The sequence below is a fragment of the Panicum hallii genome, chromosome 1 (genome assembly GCF_002211085.1).
Source record: "Panicum hallii strain FIL2 chromosome 1, PHallii_v3.1, whole genome shotgun sequence".
Taxonomy (NCBI): Eukaryota; Viridiplantae; Streptophyta; class Magnoliopsida; order Poales; family Poaceae; genus Panicum; species Panicum hallii.
In genome coordinates, this window is record NC_038042.1 from 27786800 (window position 1) to 27805114 (window position 18315).

Genomic DNA, 18315 nt, shown 5'->3' on the forward strand with positions numbered 1-18315 from the left:
CAAGATCTACGTAAACAGGTCCACTATTTGCGTGGTTTGTACTGCGGCAATTGGCTATGTAGAGAAGCAATATGATGGGAAACAAGATAAGTCGTATATAACAGCTATACAACGCTAATAGCTATAAACCTAACAACTCGAAGAGCCTACATGTGGAGTTGGCCTCAACAACTCGAATAGCCTACATGTGTTACTTCCGTGAAATAACATCAATACATCCAAACAAGTCCAAATGAACGGTCCCGTGGATGAGGTGAGAATTATATTTTTATCATGGCTCACATGACAACACTCAAAAGCCTGGTGATGACATAAACACTAAGGTACATGTGCACCAAGCACAGACTGAACCAATGTTCTAGCTTAATCCATCATTCCGCAAGTCCAAATAATGGCTAAACCACCAACTTAACCTTAGCCTGAAGTTCAGAACCCTCTAGCTAGTAGTGTCACTTCGAGCTAGATTTATTTGTAAGTTACTTAGCTTTGGTGGATGGGATGGCCAGTTCATGCATGTCGGTAGTTTTTGACTTCTATTAAATTCATTGACATGGCCCTACAACTATGAATAAATGAAAACAATTAAATTATACGGAGAAAAGCAATTGGGATCATAGGTGCCACATGATCAATCAATGTGACTTGCCTTCTTGCTTGTCGTCGTTGCACTCTGACAGTTTTGATATTCTCATCCACTCCAGCACTAGTCCACAGTCCAACTTCAACTTTGGTATTCTCATCCACTTCCGCACTAGTTCCTGGTCCAACTTCGTTAGCATCATGCTCTGGTGCCAAATAAAATATAGATAAATAAGTAATAACACCAAATGGAACTCCGAGCAAGGACCAGTAAAGAAAGAAAACAAATCCATTTATGTTTGCAATTTGCCAATAGGAAGTATTTGTACATGATGTACTATAATACATTTGTGTCAAAATATAAATTGTTTTTGCTTTTCTAGATACATATCAAAATATCTAGGTGGATAATAAAAATTATGAACCTAGAAAATCCAAAACAACATATAATTTGGAATAGAAGAATGCAACAAGGTGCATTTTCAATTCAAGATGCACCCACCCTTCCGGTTGCAATTCGAAGACTAAACCAATTGCAATTGGAAGACTAGACTAGTTGTACCTATATGGAGTTGATTGCAACTAGCCCGCGTCCTCTTGTGACTGATTTGGTTCAAGTTGCAACTGGACGCGATGAGTGGCAACTCGGAGATGAAATAAGTTCAAACTTGAAGGGTGGGTGTATTCTGTCAAAATACACCCTGATGCATTATAGATATACATATTCAATATAAAATACTCTATTCCGCATCCATGTGCAGCACCTGTGCAGAATGTGCACATCGCCTCTTGTGCACGCACGTCCCACCACAAGCAGGGTAGTCCAACTAATCAGAGGCCAGCGACTGGATGTACATTTTGCCAATTGGCAGACCAATCACGTGCAGCTACTATCCCAACGAGGACGTGGTAACGTGAGATTGTTGGCAAGTTTAAATAATTGAGTTGACCTTGGCAATGTTTGCAGTTGTGTTATAGTCCTGTTTGTAACTATATGCGTCGGAATTACAACTCTATATAAGAGTTGCAATAATAATTGCACTATGAATGACTCTTAGTGATTATTTTATCTAATCATTTACAACATAACAAACATCTCTATGATTGTAATATAATCTAAAACATATGTCTCGTCCTAGTAGTAAGTTAGTTCTAAATGTATTGGTTGCAACTCATAGCTTGTTGGGTGATAATTATGTACTTCTTACATGACATTGTGACTGATATGGTTAGGGTCGGGAGGCTGCATGGTCCCTTCGGTCGGACCCCCATCCTAAGGCGGGATTCAGTCGGGAGCTTGACTCATGGCACGGGTTTCCCGAACGAGGTCAACCTCGGTCAAGGAGGTGGATGGCACGTTGCTCCACAAACTTCCTCCGTCTTGAGCCGACTAGGTTGACCTCAGCTCACCGCGTGTTGTCAAGCCATCGCTCCCTTAATTGTATCTTTTATTTTTCATTTAGTCTTAAACCTATACCCGTGGTATTGATCCTCGATATATGATGATGTGATTAATTAGATGATAGGTAGGGTCATTCTCCTTGGTTATTATGCTAAGGTGAAAAAGATCTATCGAAAGAGAATAGAGTGAGTACATGAGAGCTACATGACATTCTCTCATATAGTCTAATTATGCGTGAAAAAAATAATATGTACAATTAATGCATGCCAACCCGAAGGCAGAATAGCAATGAGAGTTATGGAGAGTTAAACTTATATAGGTTGATCTTAAATATCTTAATTAGTGCAACTGGCGACCGTGTATGTAGCATGTGCTTTTCTTTTTTTTCCCTTGATAATTTGTGACCATGGAGGAGTGAAAGGATAAAGTTAGTATTTACTATGGGGTAAGGCCAATGTATTTGGACCAAGTAGTCCATATAGATAGGACCCACATAAAGTGGCCTTTAGTTGTTATAATCTGCGCAATGTTGAAAGTGATAGTAGTGAGGTCTTTAGTTCATATAGATAGGACCCACATACTGTGGGGTAAGGTCTTTAGTAAGCTGGGCCTCAAAATTGAGTAAAAACCAGTCCTCAAGCAAGTGTGGAGAGAGAGAGGTAGTAAGTGAGGAGAGAGAGATTAATGTTTGTTTATTCTTTATGGGCTGCCCATGTGCATATGGGTACTTTTGCCATGGGCTACTATATGGGCTGGTTGCACAATATATCTAGATAGGTTTGAGCAATTGTTTATTCCCTATGGACTACTTTTGAGTCCCATTGTATTCACCTAAGGGAGTGAAAGCCTTTGCTCCTGTCTTGCCCGCATGCAAGTCAGATGAGCGGTGGTTACATCGGGACAAAAGTGCTGCCAGATCACTAGGCGTGAATTGAATGAATTGAGAGATTAATCAATGAAACCCCATCCATCGACCTACAATGAGATGCTAACAAATAGGAGTACATGTTTGTATGTGCCACTATTCATAGTTTGATAGGGACGTTTGCTGAACAGATGGGAGGAAGTTAACCATCTGATGTGGCATTTCATTCCCTCTTCATACAAGATGTCATTATGTAATTTCTTAAAAAAACAAGGGCACAAACCTAGCATATTACACGCAACCAACATAAATTTGGATGACATATAACTTAATCAAAGAATAAGAAAATAGTATCACTTGGATAATTAACGAATACATATATTTGCATGTCCCCTAGAATTGCCCCTGGATGCGATCAACGGTCATCTTGTCCACATGGAAAGCCTTGGCAAGGATATCAACCGGAATGGGATGGCTTTGACCCGAATACAGCATTGGCTACAGTTATCGCCTCTGGGTTTTGGCTGTCAAGCAATGCTGCAAGTGCCACTGCATTTTTTGTTCCATAGTTGAACTGGAAATGGATCAACCCTTCAGGGAACACAAATACATCGCCTTTGTTGAGAACCTTTGCCAACAGCTTGTTGTCTGGATTTGATGTCACAAAGCCAACGTAGAGTGTGCCCTCGATCACGGTTAGGATCTCAGAACCGCGTGGGTGAGTGTGAGGGGGATTTTGACCAAAGGGCGCATAGTCGATACGAGCGAGAGAGATGCCCATTGTGTTGAGCCCTGCAATCTGAGCTACGTTGACTGGTGTGACGGCGGAGCCCTGCTTGTTGGTTGTGTCGCCGCCTTGCCGGCCATTATGTGAAGGCCCGAGAAGAAGAAATCTTCATCCACTACATCATTGGCGTCCTTGCATGGGAACCCATTGACACGCACTGCATGAGCAAAACCATCAGTCGTTAGAGACACTCGAGTGGTTAACAACTGCAGAAAAAAATGCTAACTAATGCAAACTGCATATATATAGAACTAAATAGTTTAGCGGCCGGGTACCTTTGGATGTCTTGTCTACTACACAGAAGTCCTGGAGGAGGCTTGTGTCAGAGGCAGTGGCGTGAAAACATGACACGGCAAAGAGAGCTGCTGCAAGGAGGAAGACACGAACTGCCATATTGGTGTTCTTATGTCTGTCCTCGACTGAGATCAAGGATGACTAGTTTGAATCTGAGAAGTATTCGTTTAGAGATGGCTAATTGCGTTGGAGCTTGTGATACAAAGCACCTCTGTTACTCTGTTGACTCACCTCCTGGGTGCGGGTTCGGGCCTGCTTGGCTCGCTCTCGGTCGAGCCTGGTCACGAGCTCCCTATGTTGTTGTGCCCGACCGGCCCTTACCCCGGCCCCTACCCCTAAAGGCTAATTTTTTTCAATTTTTTTCCCTTGTACTATGTCCTGAGTACTTTATTTTAACCTAGAACTTGTACTATGTTCTGTGTACTTTTTTTTAACCTAGTAGTAGTATAGAAGTAGAAAAAAGAAACAAGGTAAGCGACAGTGCAACGTGCGGATACATCCGATGACTCTCAAATAAGTGATAGATGCTGAAAAAAGAGATTGATATTTTATTCGCAGAATTTCCCGTATAAATCAGCCATAAAATTCCAACGGGTGGACACGATAGAAGTAAAATACATCCGACCCAAACCTAAACCTTGACCTAACAGAAGTTCTACGTCCTGAGTACTTGACAAGTAGACGTATGCAACAGGACGGTTGCTATCCATGCACGTAGTGCCTGATCATATCTCCAACTACACCCACGAATGGATGGTTCATTGCATGCATGTAGCACCAAACAACTTTGTCTTGTATTCCAGCCCTAATTCCTATCTTGTGCACATCGCCGCCGTATACGTGTATGTACCATCCTTGCTTGGCAGTAGTGCTGATGCAATCAACAGTGAGACTGCGACGATCCTCCATAAACATGTCAACATGAAAGCCCATGGCAATGTCTGAAAAATAATATGTAGTTTTAAAAATGTATTTACGAATTGAATAGAGGACTAATCACATACTCTTGTACAAACCTTCAAGATAACTTAACATTCTGTGCTTATCAACAAGCATGATAGAAGTCTGCGCACATCCCGTCAGGCATCCTGAAATAAACAAATAAAAGGCAGATCGGTCTTTGAATGATTTGCTAATTAGCTTTGGAAAGTATTGCACATACCCGTGATCCTATCAACCACAGTTTTAGTTGCAACTAGAACACACTTCCGTGCGCACGCCTCCATGAACAAAGTGAGGTTACTATCCCGCATATCAGTTAGCACGCGGAAGAATGCAACACCACTGCAATTTCCCGGTCCAAACGTTTGCATATATAAGCATACATCGCAGAAATATATGGTCGTCATGAAATACACAGGTTCGATGGGCACGTACCTCTTATCTTTGATGCAAATCTCCCTAAGACCATGCGGGTAAAAGATGCAGTGGAAAAATAGACCAACATGGCACATGACAACAGCTACATCTACCATAGATCCATGAGGACGGTTCATCACCTCGCAAGAGAAACACCGAAGCCCCCGAGACATCATCATCTCAGTGTTTCAATTTGCACCTGCAACTCGCACGTAGTTTGCCTCCTCATATCGCAGCATATATATGATTTTCTAGAATCTTAGTTTGGAAGTAGACTACATCTGGAAACTCACAATCAGAAACTTTCCCTTTATATAGACGAATAAAATGTTTCTATATAATACGCCCAAATATATATGGTATTTCGTGAAATATACCTAGTAATGTATATGTACATGTATCCTTGTTCTCCGATTTATAAATTTTCCAAACATTAGCTTGGGCCAAAAAAAAAGAGTACGCATGTATTATGGGCCTACTGGGCCCAATTTTTCTTCACTCGTCTGGTGAAACTTTTCCATTTTTTGCTGACTGATCTGACGATATATTTCACGCCTAGTTAATGCAGACGGACATAATGACATGTGAGCACCTACACACTATCGGAGTGGCACGCTTTGAATATTTTTATAGCTAGCTACCAATGAAAACACAAGGCACGTTTATAAACTAAATGTTGTTGGAAGTCGGACCGTGTCACAACAAAATTCATGCTTAACATTGCTCGTGGACACCATGTGGGCAAGAAAATTCTTTCGGTGGAGACTATGCCATATCCATACTACGCAGCACAGCTGTTGCACGTGCAATAATCCGTCGAACTCGGCGGGGGCGTGGTTCAGCGAGTAGCCAAATAGTTTGGTCTACACACCGATTTTGGGAAATTAGTACTCCATAGATTGCAAATAAAGCAGATGACAGACAAAGAAACTACGTTACCTCGTAGCTCATCTGATTCAACCCCTATCGGAGAGAATACAATTTCGCTATAATCAGTAGTTGTCACTCCATATATTTTGCATAACAAAAGCAATGAAAAAGCTGCAAAATTATGTGCTTATTAGATTAGAATGTACACTGGTAATGGGCGTACATGTTACCGCATTCTTTCTGACATGAAAGGCAGCCATTGTTCTAAAGCCAGAAGCCGCTGGCCTCCATTGCCAGATGTGTCGAACGAGATGTGGATCCTGAATGTGAACTATGAGCAATCTCCCCCTGCGAGTTCCAATGCAAGATGATTTAATATAGAGAAGTGTCAGAAACGCAAATCCAAGACAACATACACAACTCTCATTCATCAACACAACATGCCTGTTAGGACGCCTCCGGAAGTTGTTTCTATCCCAGATGTCATCCACATAAACAACCAACCCAATAATATCTTCATTCACAACATGAAATTCAAATATAGGAATAAAAGAGTCTAAATATCTTGTATAAAAATTATAATTAAAGGATAAAACACTACGAGATACTTGTGAACGTATTCTCTAGCTGCCTGAGTAAATCCTCGAAATGCCTAAAGGTACGAGGAAAGACAACAGTCCATACAGTTTTTAGTGGTTCACATATTACTGTGTGCGGGGAGAGAAGGACAAAGTAGTGTGAACATAGATGGAAAATATGAGCCAAGGGATCATTAAGGGTTGGTGCAAAGCCAACTCTAAAGAAATCATACGATTCTCCTTCAACAAGCAAATTATTCATCGTCCTGGAGTGGTTGCCGTAGGCAACTGCCTCCATTTTGGTACCTGCAGACACATATCAACAATCGGATGTATGCAATGATGGTACTTTTAGTCAGCATATTTCATCTAAGACACTACATATTTTTCAATAAAACTGACCGCACCTGCTCATCAACCAAGACAACGCGCAAGTACATATCACCGTTATTTTTCACTCGTAAATCACCTTTCCAAAACACAAATGCAGTCACATCCCATGTGCTAAAGATGTGGTCCTATCCAATCTTATGGAATTCTACCCACCTGCATTATCAATATTATCAACATAATTACTCCAGCCAATCTAAATATATTTGTAACTTACCTGAATGTGGTTGGGACATTCATGGGTGACATTGGTCGACATTGGGCTGGCGTACACCCTCTTCCTCAAAATCGATTGGCGGTTGGAATGCATAATTGCAACCGGTGATGGGAAAATTATTATATGATTAATTGAAAGATTTATTACTGGAAAAATAAGATAATATTAATGATCAAGTTAATTAAGGACATATAGCTAGGATTAATTTGAATACATAAAAAACTATCACATGTTACCGGTTAAAAATTGGACCTAAGAGCTTCTACATAGATGAATGTTTAGACCAATGAAGGTGTATTTGTTACTAAATTCATAGAACAAACATGTAGTGAACGGAACGTGCCAGTCCATGAGAGACAAACAGACGTGCAAACAATTAGCACGTCCACATTGGGAGGGAGGCAACGACGTAGGGAACCATGAAACTCTGCCTCTCAATTATGCATTCAATTTGAAAGAGCACATTCATGATCAAGCAAAGATAAATGGCACGATAGTTTCCCTACACAAAATAGGATGCGGATGCATCCAAAGAATTATTGACCATCACTTACGGTTTGAATAATGGTATGAATCTCACCGAAGGTCGCCGTCGATCACCGGTACCCAGCAGTGGCTTCTTTGGCTCTACCTCACCGTTCATCGGTACGGTCCGATGGGATCCTTGCCCCCTTGCCGTGGTTCCGTTCGAGGTGTTGATGGAGGCTTCCACGCAAGAAAACCTGTCAAAGGGTACTTATAAAGCCCCAGCATGGAAATAAAGGAGCGGAAAACCTGTCAAAGGGTACTTATAAAGCCCCAGCATGCAAATAAAGGAGCCGAAAAAATTGCCGTGGCAAATTAAAATCGCAAGCTCATCTATTTGTGATGCCCAGGAAAACTACAGGTTTTGAAGGAGATTTGTTTGGCACTCTGCGATGGATGCGGAACCGGCGGCAAACACTCTTGCATGTTGGCAGCAGCACCGGCTAGGTAAATCCCGTTAATGTTGTGCTTGCAATTTTTTCATTCCGCCATCCCATAATCTGTTGGGAATGCAACTGCTGACTCATCAACACGCAAACATTCTAGCCCACTCACCACGGGCAAATCACGTTGCAATGACAACACAAAGGCGGCAGTGCAAAGGTATAGTTGAAATAGTCGGAAATATAGTCGAAGATGTAGTCGCAATAGTCGGAGATGGAGTCTAAGTAGTTGAAGATGTAGTCATAGTGGTCGGAGGTGTAACTGAAGCAGTCGGAGATGTAGTCGTAGTAGTCAAAGATGTAGTTGAAACAGTCGGAGATGCATCGAAGTAGTCAAAGATGCAGTGTAGTCGAAGATGTAGTCGTAGTAGTACGAGGTATAGTTGAAACAGTTGGAGATATTGTCGTAGTAGTCAGAGATGTAATTGAAGCAGTCGGAGATGCAGTCGAAGTAGTCACAGATGCAGTGTAGTCGAGGATGTAGTCGTAGTAGTCGGAGGTATAGTTGAAGCAGTCGGAGATATAGTCGTAGTAGTCAGAGATGTAGTTGAAGCAGTTGGAGATGCAGTCGAAGTAGTCACAAATGTAGTGTAGTCGAAGACCTGCCATATAAGAAGTACGTGCACACAATTATCAAAATGAGCTTAAAGTATATGGCAGCCATGAGAGTGTATGATAATAAATGGAACCTGAATGTTTTCGTATGGAAAGCTAAAAGTGCTGAAGGCATTGGGAAGGACAAAACAAGTAATTGACCTAAACACATTACATATTATAAAATTATCTATATAAAATATATTGTATATATTGGCATTCAATCTTGCTCGGTTATTTATCAGGCTTCATCGCTCTAGAATACATGTCTGCGTGGAACCATGCTAGGTTTGAACCAATTAGTATGGTGAGCATACAACACATTTCTACATTACATCCACTATCATTGCATTTTCATTTACCTACTAATCATAACCATAGGATGCCCGAGCACTAAGATTTGTTCGGCACTCTGCGACGGATGCGGAACCCGCGGCAAACACTCTTGCATGTTGGCGGCAGCGACGGCCAGGTTAATCCCGTTAACGTTGTGCTTCGATTTTATCATTCCACCATCCCATAATCAGTTGGGAACACAACTGCTGACTCGTCAACACGTAAACGTCCCGGCCCACTCGCCACGGGCAAATCACATCGCAATGATAGTGCAAAGGCGGCAGTGCAAAGGTATAGTTGAAGCAGTCGGAAATATAGTTGAAGTATCGAAGATATAGTTGTAGTAGTCGAAGATGTAGTCTAAGTAGTCGAAAATGTAGTCATAGCAGTCGAATGTGTAACTGAAGCAGTCGAAGATGTAGTCGTAGTAGTCAGAGATGTAGTTGAAGCAGTCGGAGATGCATCAAAGTAGTCAAAGATGCAGTGTTGTTGAAGATGTAATCGTAGTAGTTGTAGGTATAGTTGAAGCAGTCAATGAGATATAGTCGTAGTAGTTAGAGATGTAGTTGAAGCAGTCGCAGAAACATGTACAAGAAAATTCCCAAGAAAATTTTATTCATCATATCAAATTCAGAAAGCCAAATGATGTTCAAACAATAAAAATAAAATATATGTGACAATTACCTCATTCATGTCATTAAAACCTCTATGTATACAATATTCTTCGTGTATGTCCCATCCAAAACTGATATACTATTTTTAATACTTTTTGTAGCTGTCGTACGCTTCTTTTTATCTTTATTTTTCTTACCCTTACTATTTGCATTGTCCTCCTCCTCCTCCCCCGCCTCAGCTTTAAGTGGGACCACAAGAATCCGAATGTTAGCACGAGCAGTAGCGCGAGATATTGCAACATACAATTGGCCATGAGAGAACACAGGTTCGGGTAGGTAAACACCTACACTTGGAATAGTCTGCCCCTGTGACTTGTTCATTGTCGTTGCAAAACTAAGTCTGATAGGGAATTGCTTTCTCTTGAATTGGAACGGGAACATTTCATCATCGGATGGGCATAAGGGTATCCGAGTGAGGAAAACCCGCTTCCCAGCATGCTGCCCAATACAATTTCTGCATCTATGGTGTTCATTTGGAATCCACGTACCAATGGTCTTGTTCCATTACATAACCCATTTGCAGGGTCGAGATTCCTAAGCAATATAACTGGACATCTGATCTTGAGCTTCAACACATGTGGAGGCAGTCCATTGGGTGTCAATGTGTTAAGAAACTCTAAGGGATAATAGTTATGCGGGTCATCTATTGCCAAATCAAAGCTGTGATATTCCATCTCCCACCTTGAAAAATACCAATCATCTTCATTTTAATCCCATCCACCCAGTCATTACGTGTAAATTGCTCTAGAAGTGATGTAGTCCTTATTTGCTATGTTTTCATTTAGATTTGGAAAGATGCTTTGGATCAGTGTATCAAGTGCTTTGCCACCTCCTTCGTATGGCACACAAATTTCATCTGGTAGACGAACGTCGCCATCACAGTTAACAGCCTCCGACCTTCATGGTAGACGAACGTCGCCATCACAGTTAACAGCCTCCGACCTTCATCGATGCGTAATAGATAAACTGCAAACCACGGGTCATTTTGCACTCTCATGTTGCGTACCAGCTTTAGTTGGTGCATGTACTCCCAAAGATACAACCTCCGCAATGAAGCATCAACAATCTGAGCCCTGGACCCTTTTTGCACAATTGGTAGGACTTGCCTGAAATACCCCCAAACACAACAGTCTTCCCACCAACAGCAATACCTGAATCTGTTTCAAGTTTATGTGGTGAGAAGATAATACCGTGAAGCAAATCATGAGCATTCACAGTTGAATCAAAAGAATAGATCATTACCAGTATTTTGATTGGGAGGATCCATCTGCTTGCACATGTTCTTGCAAACGCAATACAGTTGTGCGCCATGTGCTACGGATGCCCTAGAACGCCATCGAAGGAAATGATGGGGGCGACAGAGGCTGAAGAGGCCGGAGACGTGCACCTAAGCTGCAGCGCGCCGTGAGCCGATGGGACGCCACGGCGTGGCGTGGCGAAGGCGCGGCGCGTCGTGGCGACGGCATGTTAATCCCGACACGGCGATGGCGTGTTGCAGCGCGGCGACGGCATGTTTCTGCACGGCTTGTCCCAAGCAAGACAGTAGGATTTAGCTCACCCTATTATTGTGAACACTGAAAGTAAGGGAGCTGCAATTATCGGATTTTTGCCATAGAACACCAGTGACGGGCATGATAGGGGCAACAGAGGACGAAGAGGCCGGAGATGGGCACCTGAGGTGCAGCGCGACGTGAGCCGATGGGACGTTGCGGCTTGGCGTGCTGACGCCACGGGGACGGTATGACAAGACATGGCGTGGCGAAAGCGCGGCGCGACGACAGAGTGTTCCCGGCGCGGCGACGGTGATGGCATGGCGACGACGTGACGGTAGGGTTTAGCTCACCCTACGAAAGACGGCTGCGCAACTCTGGATGGAAGGGAGCCACAATTATCGCAACTTGAAAACAATTTAGCAGCGGCGGGCGTCCTGGGCATGGCGATGGATCCATCTGCTGCCATAGTTGCAAAAGCATTTGAAATTAACGATGGATTCCGCCGCGGACGACGCACGAGACGAAGGGACGGGGCGACGTACAGTACGGGAGGTAAGACACAGAAAATTTTGTCACCCTTAGTCCCTTTTTAAAAGTAGAGTAGAGATAAACAAGGGCGGCAACGCTTTGCTGGGTGCTGCATGGATGTGAGGTGACGTCTGCTTGGGCAGGAACAAGTCTTCGTCCAGGAATGTGTCATGCCGTGTTTCATTTGGTCCGGTGAATTTTATTGGCAGCCGCCTGCAGATATGTGGAACACGTCGCTTTACGCGTCAACAACGACTGGATAAGTAAGGCTTAATAATAATCCATCTGTTTGAATCAGGCATGCATTGACTGAGTGATGTGTAATCTTTAAAAGTTAGACCATGAATTTGTCCATTAAGATATGATTACCCTATTGCAATTATTAACCATTGTCTCAAAAATCTTCCTTGGCGGTACATATTTCAAGTTGTGTTCTCGTGTCACGGGAACAAGAAAAATAATTGATCTTGTGTTCAACCCGCTGGATGAAGTTATTCTTGATATATATATATATATATATATATATATATATAGGAAAAATCTATTCTACATACTTATATATATATAATATTGTATACATTTTGGATATAAAGGAATTATTCACCACTTTACTGCTCACGTTTGCAAGAGATGGTGTCAAGCACTCAAGCTAATATCATAAACTGGCAGAAAACGATTCTCTTTACAAGAAAATGAGATAATATAACTATTTCAAAATGTCTTACAACTGGTACTTAATTCAGCCGGCTTGCATGAACGACATTGAAGAACTCCTGAAGAATCATCATGTGAAGTAAAGAAAAATGTGATCTAGCTCAACACGAAATGTAGCATACGGATTATGTCAACTAGGGCATTATTTAAACATTTTAAGTTGCTATCCTCGTAGCTGGATTTGTTGAAGCTGTCAGAGGAAAGCAAATTAAGCACATGTATCTGAGTCCTTATTACTCCTTACATGTTTTATTTATTAACATGGTATCTGCAGTACCATATAGAGCATTAAAATATTTCAACTTTTAAAAGCATGTATAGAGGCTCCAAATCGATGTGGGAAATAAAAAAAGTAAGTTTTTTCCATCTCTGAGTTCACCTGCGACGAACTAAGAAATCCCACACAAAATTGTGGCAATAATATACATATATGGCAACAATACTTCACTTATGGCAATTATAAGTTTTTTTGTTACTACCATTTTTCAAACTATTGCCACGCTTGTTGAACCGAAAAAGAAACCGTATTAATGCAACTCTGTATTTTTGTGTTGGAATATGTGCCAACCTCTTGCAATAGAAATTCTATGTATGGCCATGCTGTAAATTCGTGGCAATATTAACAATATATTGCAACAAATTTTGAAATTGTGGAATATCAACAACCTATTGCCACAATTTATATTTTGTTGTTATAATTTCCATTGCGAAAACCTCATTTCTGTAATTGTGAACCTCTTCCTCCTGCTTCCCCTCCACCAGATCCATCACATCTTCATCTGATGATGCCATGATGAAGAATCTCAGCGCAGAGTGCTGGCCGGCTCGCTACAACCATCGAGGCTGCGGTACATGAAGTGGCCGATGCCACAGCCCAAGCACTTGTGAAACGAACTGGATTAACAAAATGAGAATTGGACGACCTGTACTCTTGCGATATTCCTAGAATCAACAGATATCGCGTGAATATCATATCCATATACAGCAATAAACATCATATTTATTTAATTATTATATAATTCAGAGGATTTGTAGTATGGGGCTAGTATAAGCCCTTTGGGCTAAATGAGAAAAAAAGAATCCAGCGAAAGCGATAACTAGTCTTCAGGCACCATCTTCATCTTGACAAAGTCCTCCGACAGGCAAAAGACTTGACCATAACTAGTCTTTAGGAACCATTTTCATCATAACGAAGACCTCCCACAGGCAAAAGACTCGAGCGTAGCACTGCACCCTCAATTGTACCAATCGTCGTGGTACTCGTACTCAGAGTCGTTACCTGCATGTCCTCAAACTATCCCTGAGGAATGGGATATGCTCAGGTCACCATCTGTAATGTGCAAGCTTTAAGTGGACTATAACTAGAATAACAAGATTAACAAGGAGAAAGGCCGAGGGTTCCTATGCACAAGTAGCAAGTAAAGTAGTAATTCCATAACCACATCACCGAGACTTGAGCATTATTCTAGGTTCCCAATCAACTCACACCTTCCACCAAACCAAGACGATGTGAGAGCTCCCGCCCCTCACACCTCAGTTGTCTAAACATAGGGAGTAACCACTAGAGCGAGATAGAAATCAAGTAACGTTGCTCTAATAGGAGTAACAGAATGCAGATGTCCATAATCAAGGATGCGGCTATACATATAGTTTACACTCTGCAAAGGTTGTACACCTGGACCACTCGAAGTGAAGATAGCCAGGGATCAACAAACTAAGTAACGCAAGACCGGTCGAAAAATACTAGTATTTATGGCTCCATCCTGTTTTCCTAGGTCATGGACGCATCCCCTCGCAAGAGGCTGCCCCGAGACTATAAAGCTCTCCCACATGGGCAAGTCGGGGCCGGAGCGAATCAGGGAACGTGAGGTCGGCACCTCCTCCCCTTACACTAATACTCAAGAGAAAATTCTCTCTATGGCCCTAGAAATAATGGTAGTTCCCTCCATGGCCCTGAAAATTTGGAACTCCCCTATTGGGCCCTCTTTTTAACTTTGGTTCCTTATTTGGCTCTTCCGTCAACTCTGCTAGTTATCACGTGTGAACAGTAACTTGTGGTTTTCATCCCTCTTTTCTTCACTAAAACGACCTCCAAATCACCTCCAAAATTCATAAGACTTTTACAATGATACAACTAATGGAGATGAACCCATTTTGCAAAAAACCACATGGAGCCTCTACTATCTTAAAAGTAAAATTCACCAAATTAAGCTACTTTTTAAGACTATCTAATTTTTTAAGGTATAAAACTACTGTTCAAAAATTGAATAAAAATACCTAATATTTTTAAGATGAGATGAATTAATTTATAAAATTATTTAGTATCATAAGTTACTGAGAGAATTTAGAAGTTCTTTAACAAAAAATTAAACTTTCTTTCAAAAAACAAATTTTTAAGATAACTTCAAAATTCTCTAAGTAACATATATTACAAAATAAATTTATAAATGAATATATCCCATCTTAGAAATATTAGTTATTTTTACTCAATTTTTGGACACTATTTTTGTGCCATAAAAATCCAAATACTCTTAAAAAGTAGCCTAATTTGGTGAATTTTAATTTTAAGATCCTCCTGCAAACTTGGTACCACACTTGCTAGCCTCGGGACGGATCCACCCTCATAACGAGTAAATGGTGTGAACATTTAACAAAGTCCCACGAATCATAGTTACACCCACTCGGTTCTTAATTGCCGAAGCGAGTGTCATCGTCCCAAAATGCATATCCACCGGAGTGGCCCATGACTCCACTCATTACAATTATTGCCACCAAATCCTCAACAAAGTAAACCACCAAAAATGTACCCGCAATAGGTACTCCATAGAGTGTGCTCAAACACACCCTCCAAGCACCCCGATCCAAGGATTGGGTTAAGGCATGCTCGCCCCCGCTAATAAACCCTAATCACCAACTCCTCGAAAGTATTCCAACTCATGCCAAAAATCCTATCCAATCATCCGACACTAACACATGCAAGCGAAGCATAGCATTTCATGTATTTGTAAAGTATAAATGGGAGTACAAGTGAGGCTATGTAGGCTCATAACATCTCATGCATAAAGTAAAGGGATGGCGTTCTAGCATTGCATGTCTAATAGGCATTCAAAAGTAGGATGGGCATGAACCTTGCATTTCTTCGTAGTCCTTAAAGTGTCCTTGGTAGTCCTGAGCATTGGTCAACTCCTCCTTGGCAGGTCCTAATGTGTCAATAGAAATAAATAAAAGGATCAAAGTGCAAATAGCACCAAAATTATTCATAGAAGATCCAAATAACACCACATCCTAGTCTATCATGTAGATCATAATTTTAGAAGAATTATGGAATAGGTTTCATATTTTTCTGAGCTCTAAATAATTTATTATGAATTTATAAAGGAAAACTCTATTTTTGAAATTAATAAATAATTTCTGGAAAAATAAAAAATCACACAGTGACAGATGGCAGCACTAGAGTGTGCCATGTGTCACACTAACGTCAGCATGTCCTTTGCTGATGTCAGTGTTGACCGGTCATGCTGACCAGTTAAGGTCAACTGGGTCAACGAGCCCACTAGTCAGAGGGGCCGCAGGACAGCGGGCGGTCATGCTGATAGTGGGCCCCACGCATCAGTCCCCTCTCTCAATCTCTCTCTGCTTGTCCTCGGGCTGAAAGCATCTCGGGTCGCTATGTTTCTGGGCTGGTCAAATTGATCCGGTCCAACAAGGGCTTATAGAAAAAGGAAAAGGGAAAAGGGGTTAGCGGGTCGGTACGGTTCGGCCTGATTTGATGGGTGACCCAAATCAGCCCGGATCCGGTGCGGCTTGTGTGCATGTGTGCGTATGTGGGCCACGTGGACGCTCCGGCTGTTTGGCAACAAGATGGGCAGTTCGTGGAATGCCCCAAAGGGCTCTCCACGCGTCGCGCCATGATGTCGCACCACGACTTGTGGTGACTATGCCCACAGCATCACGACAAGGCCAGTTTCGAGGCGGAGAAGGGTCAAGGTGTGGCCTTTAGGCTAGCGGCGGGGTTGGTTGTGCCTTTTGTGGCCTCTTGGCATCTAGGGTCGTGCCTTGGCATGCATGCACGCACGGCGTCGTGGCATGGCCACGGCCGTGGCACAGCTGCCTCGGCTCGTGGGTGTCTGGCTGACCAGGTTCGTGGCATTGAGCAATTGTGGTGGGTTTGGCGGCCTGGCAAGGTCCTTGCAAAAGATGGAAGGGCATGTCGTCCTACGGCTTGCTACATAAGGGTCATCAGCCATGGCCGGAAGCAAGGGGAGGAAAGGGAGGTGGCGCTCGGGTGCGGCTTACCCGCTGCTAGAAGAAAGGGGAACGCGACGTGGGGAGTCATCTAAGGCATGGCGAGGTGGTGCTGTGCAGGGTGGCAGCGGTGTTGAGGTCATCGGGGTCATGGTGGCGGCAATGGCTCGGCTGCGAGTGCTCCTCCTCCTTGGCTTGATGGTGGCTGTCGGCGGCATCCTCTCTCTCGATGCCCTCTCCTCCTCGACCCTTCCTCCTCTCCCTCTCCTTCACTTAGCTGGTGGTGGCTGTGCAAAGGGGGAAACACCAAGCGGCTAGGGCTCGGGGTGCGGCGGTGACCGGGGCTTAAATAGCCTTAGGGTAAGGGTTTCACGAGGCAAACAGGCGGCCATGGTAGAGGGTAGCTTCTAGATGCAACCCTCCCTCACTTATCACGATGTAAGGATGGCCATACAATGAGTCACCGGTCGTGGGGAGGGTGGTTGTGAGGTGAAAGGGAAAGCTGACAGGCGGGCCCGCCTGTCAGTGGCGCAAAAGGGAAAGGAATTGTATGGTTGGCTGGCAATGTTGGGCTGGTGCGCAGCGAGCTGGGCCGTGCGGGTGCGGGCTGGCTCGGCTAGCTTGGAAGGGCGGACGTGGCCTTTGGGTCCACAACGCGGCTGGGCTGGCTTAGGTTGGTTAGGGTTTAGGGCTGGGCAGGTTAGCGGGGTTGGGTTAGGTTAAGCTTAGGTCCGGGTAGGGTTAGCAGGCTGGTTTAGGTTAGGGTTAGGAGGCTGGGTTAGAGTACTTAGTTTTGAATGACCAATTCAAATTTAAATTCTCACACAAAGAATCAAATAAATCCTAAATAAAATTCAAATAATTTCACACTAACATTCATTCATCCTTATTCCAAATTTAAATTGAAATTACTCGGAAAATTTGGGAGAGAGTTGAAGATAACCTTATACTATCCCTATAACTAGTTTGCACTTGAACAAAAAAATTAAAAATTTACCAAAAATTGCTCATAAATCCGTAAAAGCATGGGCGGAGCTGGTGGGTGGACAGGGTGGGCCGCGGCCCACCCTGAGTTTGGACCAAGCGACTTGGATTTTTTTTAGAAACCGACTTGGAGTTGGATCGGGACTCTGGCCAGCACAGGCAGGCGATCGGGATTCCGTTGCCGATTTGCAATGCGAGCGACTCCGACCCGCCAGACGCCAAACTCCACGAAATTGATTAGCGATCGCGACCCATTCCCTGCCGCCATGTCTGCCGCAACTCCTCCTGGCTCCCTCGACCCTCCGCAGATCTGTGAGGGCATGAGGCCTGCTGCCACTGCTTCTCACGGTATGATTCCCAATTGTTTGATCCCCAATTGTTTGATCACCGATCTGCAGTGAGTTCGCAATTGTTTGATCCCCAATGAGCCAATTCCCA

At 43.0% G+C, this 18315-nt stretch overlaps 1 pseudogene; it reads right to left on the reverse strand.

The window, feature by feature from the left end:
• Nucleotides 1–3239: 3239 nt before the first annotated feature.
• On the reverse strand, nucleotides 3240–4026 carry LOC112903588 (annotated as a pseudogene).
• Between the last annotated feature and the right edge of the window lie 14289 nt (nucleotides 4027–18315).